At 46.2% G+C, this 8,709-nt stretch overlaps 1 long non-coding RNA gene across 1 annotated transcript; it reads left to right on the top strand.

The window, feature by feature from the left end:
• Positions 1-2,267: 2,267 nt before the first annotated feature.
• Positions 2,268-8,458, top strand: LOC134929338 (uncharacterized). The gene is made up of 3 exons (XR_010178488.1): positions 2,268-2,706; positions 5,291-5,417; positions 8,049-8,458. It is a non-coding gene; the product is annotated as an uncharacterized LOC134929338 (long non-coding RNA).
• Positions 8,459-8,709: the final 251 nt, after the last annotated feature.

The raw sequence follows: 8,709 nt of genomic DNA, 5'->3' as shown, positions 1-8,709 counted from the left end.
GCGAACAGCCAGTAGCTCGACATTTTAGTCGTGCAAAACATCCACTGAGTACGTTGAGATATAGAATGATTGATCATATACCACCCCTAATTAGAGGTGGCAATAGATCATTGAAACTTATGCAGTGTGAGTCTGAATGGATATTTAGACTAGACACACTTAGCCCTAAGGGGCTCAACGAATACTTAGGTCTCAATTGGTTCCTGTAACACCTATGAGTAGCAGTGAGGATACTTTGGCCAATATAAAAGTCATGATACAGTATTAGTTATCTATTTAGGTTCGTGAGGTTAATGAGCTAAAATTAACAAATAATGGTATTCTTGGCATGCTCATAAATTATCAACTATAGCGACATATGTTAAAAACTATTGCGACATATGCTAAGATCCAAACAGCATTCCTGCACGCATTAGGATTCAGCTATTCTGAACATTTTAATGTTTTATTATGCACTAGCACTTTAAGAAATAAACGTGGGGTTTTGGTAGCGAGATCTCAGCCCACCCAGGTGAGGTGTGTGCGGGGATTACGTCATTGATGACGTGAGGCCAGCCAGGTGGGAGGTCCTGGATGTCGGCTTCCGGCGATTGGCGTCCATGTGGAGGGTACACTTATTTAGGTGAGTCACTTTGTATCTTATATTGTCTGATGAAAGTGCCTGAATAAAGTGGCACTGAAACGTTACTGTACCTGCCTGTCTGAGCCGTGATTTATTTTGATAAGTCCAGGAGTGCCGCACTTGGAAAATTGGTGTATATATATATATATATATATATATTAAACTCACTGGTGGTGATTATTAAACTGGTGGTCAGGTCACTGGTCACACTATCAGCAACTTGCAAGTAGTACTCCTAAGCAGACAATCACAATATATATTATACTGGTGGTCAGTGTGGTCACAATGGCAGTGTGGCACTCTGGCAGCAAAAGTGTGCACTGTACGTTATATGTACTCCTGAGTCCTGCTCTCAGACTCTAACTGCTCCCCACTGTCAGTGTCTCCCCCACAAGTCAGATAATACAGTCACACTATCTATCACTTCAGCAAGTAACTACTAGTACTCCTCCTAATGCTCCCCAAAATTACTACTGTGTCTCTCTCTACTGTCTCACTCTCTTCTCTATAAACGGAGAGGACGCCAGCCACATCCTCTCCCTATGAATCTCAATGCACGTGTGAAAATGGCGGCGAAGCGCGGCTCCTTATATAGAATCCGAGTCTCGCGATAGAATCCGAGCCTCGCGAGAATCCGACAGCGGGATGATGACGTTCGGGCGCGCTCGGGTTAACCGAGCAAGGCGGGAAGATCCGAGTCGCTCGGCCCCGTGTAAAAAAAACTGAAGTTCGGGCGGGTTCGGATTCCGAGGAACCGAACCCGCTCATCCCTAGTACTAATTGCCACCATGCAATGCAGACATCATTTTTGTGACCGCCAGACAATACGGAGAGCATATTAGTGACCGCCATCCAATATGTAGAGCATTTTACTGACCACCAGCTAATATGGAGAGCATTTTAGCATTTTAGTGACCACCAGACAATATGCAGAGTATTTTAGTGACCACCAGACAATAAGCAGAGCATTTTAGTGACCACCAGACTATATGCAGAGATTTGTAGTGACCTCCAGACAATACAGAGAGCATTTCAGACACCACTAGACAATACAGAGAGCATTTCAGACACCACTAGACAATACAGAGAGCATTTCAGAAACCACCAGACAATACGGAGAGCATTTCAGAGACCACCAGACAATACGGAGAGCATTTCAGAGACCACCAGACAATACGGAGAGCATTTCAGACACCACCAGACAATACGGAGATCATTTTAGACACCACTAGACAATATGGAGATTATTTCAGACACCACCAGACAACACAGAGAGCATTTTAGTGATCAATAGAAAATATGCAGAACATTTTAAGATCGCCATACAATACCTAGAGTATTTTAGTGACTATCATACAATACTGAGAGCATTATGAATAAACATATATATGCAATGCGGTACCTCACTTGTACAACTGAGCCCCTTAATACTCCCCCCAATATGCTAGATGTAGTGGGTATGAGAGAGGGAGCAATATACTGACCCTTATGCTGCCAGAGACTCATTGGTGGCAGTGGACACTGAGTGCAGCTCCAGGAGCCAATACGCAGGTAATGGAACTATACCATGCCTGTCAGCTACACAGGGCCTAGTAGCCAGAGCAGGGAAACATTCGGGACCCCTGAGGAGAGGAGATAAAAACGAGACCCGCGGACCATTAGAGAGTTCTGAGGCAGCGCTCTGAGGAGATGGAGCTGCGCTGTGTGTACCTGTGACACAGCGGCTCTTGAGTCTTGTGAGGCAGCTCAGCGGTGGCTGTGTGGGCGCCGCAGTGTGGAGGAGTGCAGCAGCAGTGAGTAGCAGCAAGCCCCTGGCTGACAGACAGTGGAGTCCAGAGGCTGCTATGGTGAGCGGCCGTAGCTGTGTTGTGTCAATGTGAGTGAAGCTGCCTGCATCTAACAGCAGCCGGGAGAGGAGGAACTGGAGGCAGACCCGAGCGGGACTGGACGACTCAGATGCATAGCTTACCAAGTAGGGAGGAGCCGGAGGTCACCCAAGTACAGCAGCTCAGTGACCAGCCGTAGGCGGACCATGGGAGGCGGCTAGACTAATATGTGACAGCCACAGAAGTAGAGTGAAGACGGTAAGCTTACTGTCATCAGTGGCTGGGCGGAGCAAGCTTTGGGCTGCGTGTTGGAGGTGGCCGACATTAGGGGGTGCCTGTGTGCACAAGACACCCAGTGCACACGCCTATGGAAGGTGGGCCCCATAGCAGCTGCACTCTCTGCACCTATGGTAGCTACGCCCTTGTATAGGGTCACCCTTGTACCTGCCAGTTAGGGATACCAGGAGTGGGACTAGAGCAGCGGTGGCCAACCTGTGGCTCTTGAGCCACATGCGGCTCTTTCTTTCTTCAAATGTGGCTCCTAACACACAAAGTCACATGACCACAACAGAACCGGTAACCACTGCTCTCCAGAAAAACAGGCAGCAGCACTACGGGGACTTAGAACTGAGGTAGTCAGATACTAGAGATGCGACACCCACCAGCAAACAGAGTACACATAAGGGGCTGCTTCAATGGCATGAATTGGGGGAAACTGAAGTGACACATGAGGGTGCTGGCTGAAGTGACAGGAGGGTGCTGGCTGAAGTGACAAGAGGGTGCCTGTTGGAGTGACAAGAGGGTGCTGGTTGGAGTGACACATGGGGGAGCTGAAGTGTATTATGTGAATCTGGATTTTTCAATATATTTTATGTGGATCTGGCTTTTACAATTATTTTATGTGGAAGTGGCTTTTTCAATGTATTTTATGTTGGATCTGGCTTTTTCAATGTATTTTATACCAGGGGCGTGGTCTAGAAGGCACAAGGCCACACCCCATTTTTGCATATGCGCCTTCGGCTCGATGTCGGCTCCTCGACGTACCTAACACATTTTTTTAGGCTCTTTGTTTCTGACTGGTTGGCCACCCCTGGACTAGAGGGTCTACGTACTAAGGGCCTAATTCAGCATGTATCATAGCATATCTACAATCCATTACACTAACATGCTGGGGGATGCCCAACACAGGCCCGGCCCACCCCTGCATGCCGGGTCATGCCCCCGTCCCCTCAGCACACATGCAAAGCCATACTTTTGCATGTTCAGGGTAGCCCTCTGCCTACCCAGCCTAGCTGCGAAAGCAGACGCCTACCTGTCATGTTTCTGGTCACATCGCCTGCGTTGTCCAGACCGCACCCCCCCCAACACTTCTGCGATGCCATCACATCTCACAGTGTGCGCATGCGCAGTGCAATTTCTGCATGTGCGTACACTTCGAAAGGCCCCAGCATGCAAATGCAATCGTAGCTGAATTCCATGCTGAATCAGGCCCTATGCCTTGGATAGAGAGATAAAGTGGACAGAGATAACGTACCAGCTAATCAGCTCCTAACAGCCATGTTACAGGCTGTGTTTGAAAAATGACAGTAACGAGATGGTTGGTTGGTACTTTATCTACGTCCACTTTATCTCTCTCCAAAGCTAAATACATAGACCCCCTATGTTACTTAGCATTGGCCGCAGACATACCTGAGTTTGCAGGGATGAGTGTATGCGCCCCCGGCCCACCACCTCCTTCCACCCATAGGACCAGAACCATAGATCACTGAGAAAGGATGTGCATGGCGGGGTTCTATTTCTTTATTTTAATTTTTACCAGATGACAAGCAACATTGCACCAATTTAAGTTATCACAACTGCCTCTACTTTGGGGGATTTGAGACGGGTGCTCCTTATGTTTGTTTGAGGAGTTATGATTGAAAATGGTGATTTTACTGTAATAAATGCAGCAACTTCAACAATTGGCCAAAAAGTAATGATTTCTCTCCCATACTAGCTGTTATACAGTCCTGTATAGAATCAGAGGCAGAACTCTGGGAGGCAACGGAGTCAGCTGCCGCCGGGCTCCTGCTTTGAAGGGGGCACCTCTCCTCCTGTTCCATGTGTTCAGCGACATTAATCAATTAAGTTAAATGACAGCAGCCGGTATCTCTTCCGTAGCCGACTTCCCCACTAGTCACTGCACCTTACAAATCACACCCTCTTTATTATAGATATACTGGAAGCAGATACCTTACTGATGAAGCTATTTGCTCCTATAAAGGAAGCATGAGAATACTAACTAAATTAAGTTATTTCTCAGACAAATATAAGTAACTTCATATACTGAAGTTAGAATTCTCCTACTTCCTATGCAAGAGCATCTATCTCCACCAGTAAGGTGCATGATTCCAGTGTAATAGGTTGTGGGTTCTAATCCTGGATATGACACTTGCAAATAAATTGCCAGAGAAATAATCAGCATTGTGAGTGACTGAGCAGATCTATGTAGTGTGTGGCTGGACCCCTACATAGATCTGCCTAGTTGCAAAGGTTTTGTAGTAACTTCATATAGTTAGAATCTGCAGGCTTGCTATGCAGAAGCAAATATGTATATATACATATATATATATATATATATATATATATACACACACACATATGGGGCACCAATATTTTTCTTGCCTCCGGGCAACTGGGACAAACTTACGCCACTGTATAGAATACATGATCATTTTTAGATATGTAGATTTCATTAGTGAGCTGCATTAACCATTACTTTTAATGAGTTACTTCAACTGTATAATTCTGTGATGTCATATCATGGCCTTGTGATGTCATAAAAGAGTCTTTGCCCTCCTAGATGATAGCTGAGGATACTGTGACTGCATGCTCACTCCTAGCTAAGCATCGAGACAGTTACCAGTGAGACAGTGACCTCTTGGAAAGTGCATACTTTAGAATTTCTGAGACCATCGCTGTAAGTAACTGTAAGTACCCAATCTCCACATTCTGGTGCTACTTATCTTTTTTTGTGATTGACTGCGATCTCACAATATCTTTATATCATGACAAATGTAATAGCCTCCGCCCAGCAGAAAGAGACAAATGTTTCATGATTCAGCTTTGAAATTTAAAGTAGTAATTATTTTAAAGGCAAAACCATATATTCATTCTTAAGTACAGTGAAATGTCAATTTAAGATTCTCCAATTTTACACTGTCTTGAAATCTCCTTTAATGGCCACATATTTATATAAATCTGTGATCCCCGGGAAGCTGATTTGTCTGTGTCCTTACAACAAATTAAGTCTCCGCCCACTGCGCGCTCTCCCATACAGATAAATAGATGGTACATACAGAGCAGTTGAAATAGAGGGGGGGCACAAAATTGGACTTTACCTTAAACCCTAGCACCAGAACTGAGTTATATGAGGTCTTTATTTCAGCCATGTAATACATCAGAATATAGTCACTAACATGAATGCTGCCACATATTATTTATATGATAATTATTATTATTATTATCCTTTATTTATATGGCGCCCAATTACAGAGTACATAAACAAATAATCAAGCAGGAAAACAGCAACTTCACAATATAGGACAAGTACAGGGTAAATAAACATAGCTACATCAGCAGATGACACTGGAATAAGTATCAGGTGGCAGAAGACTGTTGGATTTGGTGCAGTTGAATATTATTACAGTAAGAAAAGGATAAGCACATGAGGGAAGAGAGCCCTGCTCGTGAGAGCTTACATTCTAAAGGGGAGGGTAGACAGACAGGGGTGAGACAGATGGGGTACATAGAGGGGCAGATGTCGTACTGGCGGGGATTCAAGTTAAAAAATCCAGGGCCCCAACCACAAAATTGCATATAGAAAATGCATTGGTCTGTTTGTGTGTCTGTTGGTCTGCTCTGTCTGTGAGGTCATGCTGTGATGTCACAATGGTAACAACTGCCTATACCAGGACTTTGCTGCTGCCCTGTCTCATAGTCCTGCAGAGCCCTGGCAACATACAGCTCCCCAGCAGTAGGCAATATCACCGGAACAGATATTCACACAAGGTTAGTGACTGGACAAATATAAGGCTGCTCACTTGGCAGGTCATGCTATGCGCATTAGCCTCATCATTTTTTCAACTGACTTTGCCTGAAGCCGAGTAACTCAGGGCTTATAGAAAGTGGAAGGGAAGGACAATTTTTTCTTCATTATTTCAATTCAGAGAGGCAGAAGACAATGGTCAGCGCTTGTCCTTACCCCTGCAGGTCTGCGTGACTATAGCAAGGTGAATGCATGGGGCAACACATTATATTTTGGTCAAAATATTTAAGGTTGCACCCTGATGTCCAGGCTCCGCAATTCATGTAGTGTGAACTATTTGGCCTGTTAGAGGCAGATCGTTCTTTACACTAGTTTGTGCCTGGTTTCAGTGTAGGTTAGCAAATCACTGCCCAATACAGGGAACAGTTTATATACCTCCCATGTATGCAAATTGGGATGGAGAGTTAACCCTAGTGGTTTAAATTCACAGATTTCCTTTGATGTTTGTCCTTTAAGAAACCGCTCAGTTTATACACCACACATTGGGCTTAATTCAGATGCAGTCAAAAAATGCTACTGGGCCTTATTTAGAGGTGGAGGCTAGGCCGATTTTGGCCATCGGTGCATGCGCTGCCTTCCCGGAAGGATGCAAATGCAATTTGATTGACAGGCGTTCAGGAGCTGCGATGCGGCATTGGGGGGTAATGGAGCAGGAAATGCAGGCGTATCATGGCCATTTTCGGGGTAGACTGAGTACGTATCCAGTAGTTCCTGTGATTAGAAACATGGCGCTGGTGCCCCTGCATATGCACACTGCTGCGTATGCAGAGCATCGTCCTCTATTTGAGCTGCTGTGATGCGATCGCAATGTAAATGCAATCGCAATGCTGGGCAGCGCCATACATGCTGGGTGACCCTGTGTACAACTCTTAATCAGACCCATAGACAGTGTCTTTCTGAGTTCTTAAAGCCTCTACCTACTTGGTTTATTATCCCACTTGAAGAAGCAATTGCGACACAAATTAGTTCTGTCAGACATATGTTTTTCCGGAGCTGTGCTTAACTACTTGTATTTCTGCAACTGAGTTCTCGAATAGGGAGATCTATGGCTGGTATCTAAACCGGATGCAATTAACTTACCGGCGAGATCCCAGCGGTCAGGATACCGATGCCGGAATCTCGACAGCTGGGGTAATGCCTGTGAATGGAATCCCGACACAAGCCCGGTATTCGCACTTGGGTGGTGGTCCATGTCACTACCCAAAGGGGAATAAAATAGTGTGCCGAGCTAAGCTCACCACCACGTTTGAAGCGTACCTGCAGCGCTCACTACCAGGATTACGGTGTCGTCTCCTGACCGCCGGTATCCCATACAGAATCCATCAAAACATTTTAATCTATGGGGTGTTAAAAATGATCTATTGGGTTTGTGAGACCCCTTTAGGGGTGCCACATATAAATACATTTAATACAGTTTCTTAACAAATATTACTATGACTTATAATACTTTTTGTGTTATATACTGTAAATACATAAATATAAGCAGCCACCTATATTTATTTTGTGTTAGTAGCAGTGGATCCTGAAGGAAGCGTTAGCAGGCAGCGCATGGGTAATACAGATAGACAGGATCTCGTGTTGCAGACAGGAGACATCCGGCCACCGGAAGAAAAGGGATACACTGACCGTTTGGAAAGAAGTCACCAGAGAGAGAGCGGAAGACAGAATGACATCCACTGCATACACAGTGCTTCTCTAGGAATGGATTTTGTGGGGTGGCTGGGCAAGGTTTGAGGCAGTCGGGACAGGTGGGGTGGATGGGCAGGGTGAGTGGCAGCGGGGACACATGAAGGTGGCTGCGAAGGGTGAGAGGCAGCAGGGAAAGGTGGGATGGCTGTGAATGGTGAGAGGTGGCAGTATCATGTGGGCTGGCTGGGCAGAATGAGAAGCAACAGGGACAGGCAGGGTGGCTGGACAGGATTTGAGGCGGCGGGACAGGTGGGGTGTCTGGGCAGGGGGAGAGGTAGCAGGGACAGGTTGGGTTACTGGGCAGGGTGAGAGGCGGTGGGGACAGGTGGGGTGGCTGTGCAGTGTGAGGCGGTAGGGACGGGTGAGGTGCCTGTGCAGATTAAGAGGTGGCGGGGAGAGGTGGGGTGGCTGGAAAGGGTGAGATGTGGCAGAATCAGGTGGGGTGGATGGGCAGGGTGAGAGGCAATGGGGACAGGTGGGGTGGC

This window comes from Pseudophryne corroboree, chromosome 5 (assembly GCF_028390025.1).
Source record: "Pseudophryne corroboree isolate aPseCor3 chromosome 5, aPseCor3.hap2, whole genome shotgun sequence".
Lineage (NCBI taxonomy): Eukaryota > Metazoa > Chordata > Amphibia > Anura > Myobatrachidae > Pseudophryne > Pseudophryne corroboree.
Note: the sequence above shows the minus strand (reverse complement) of the source record. Positions and strands in the feature narration are given on the sequence as shown.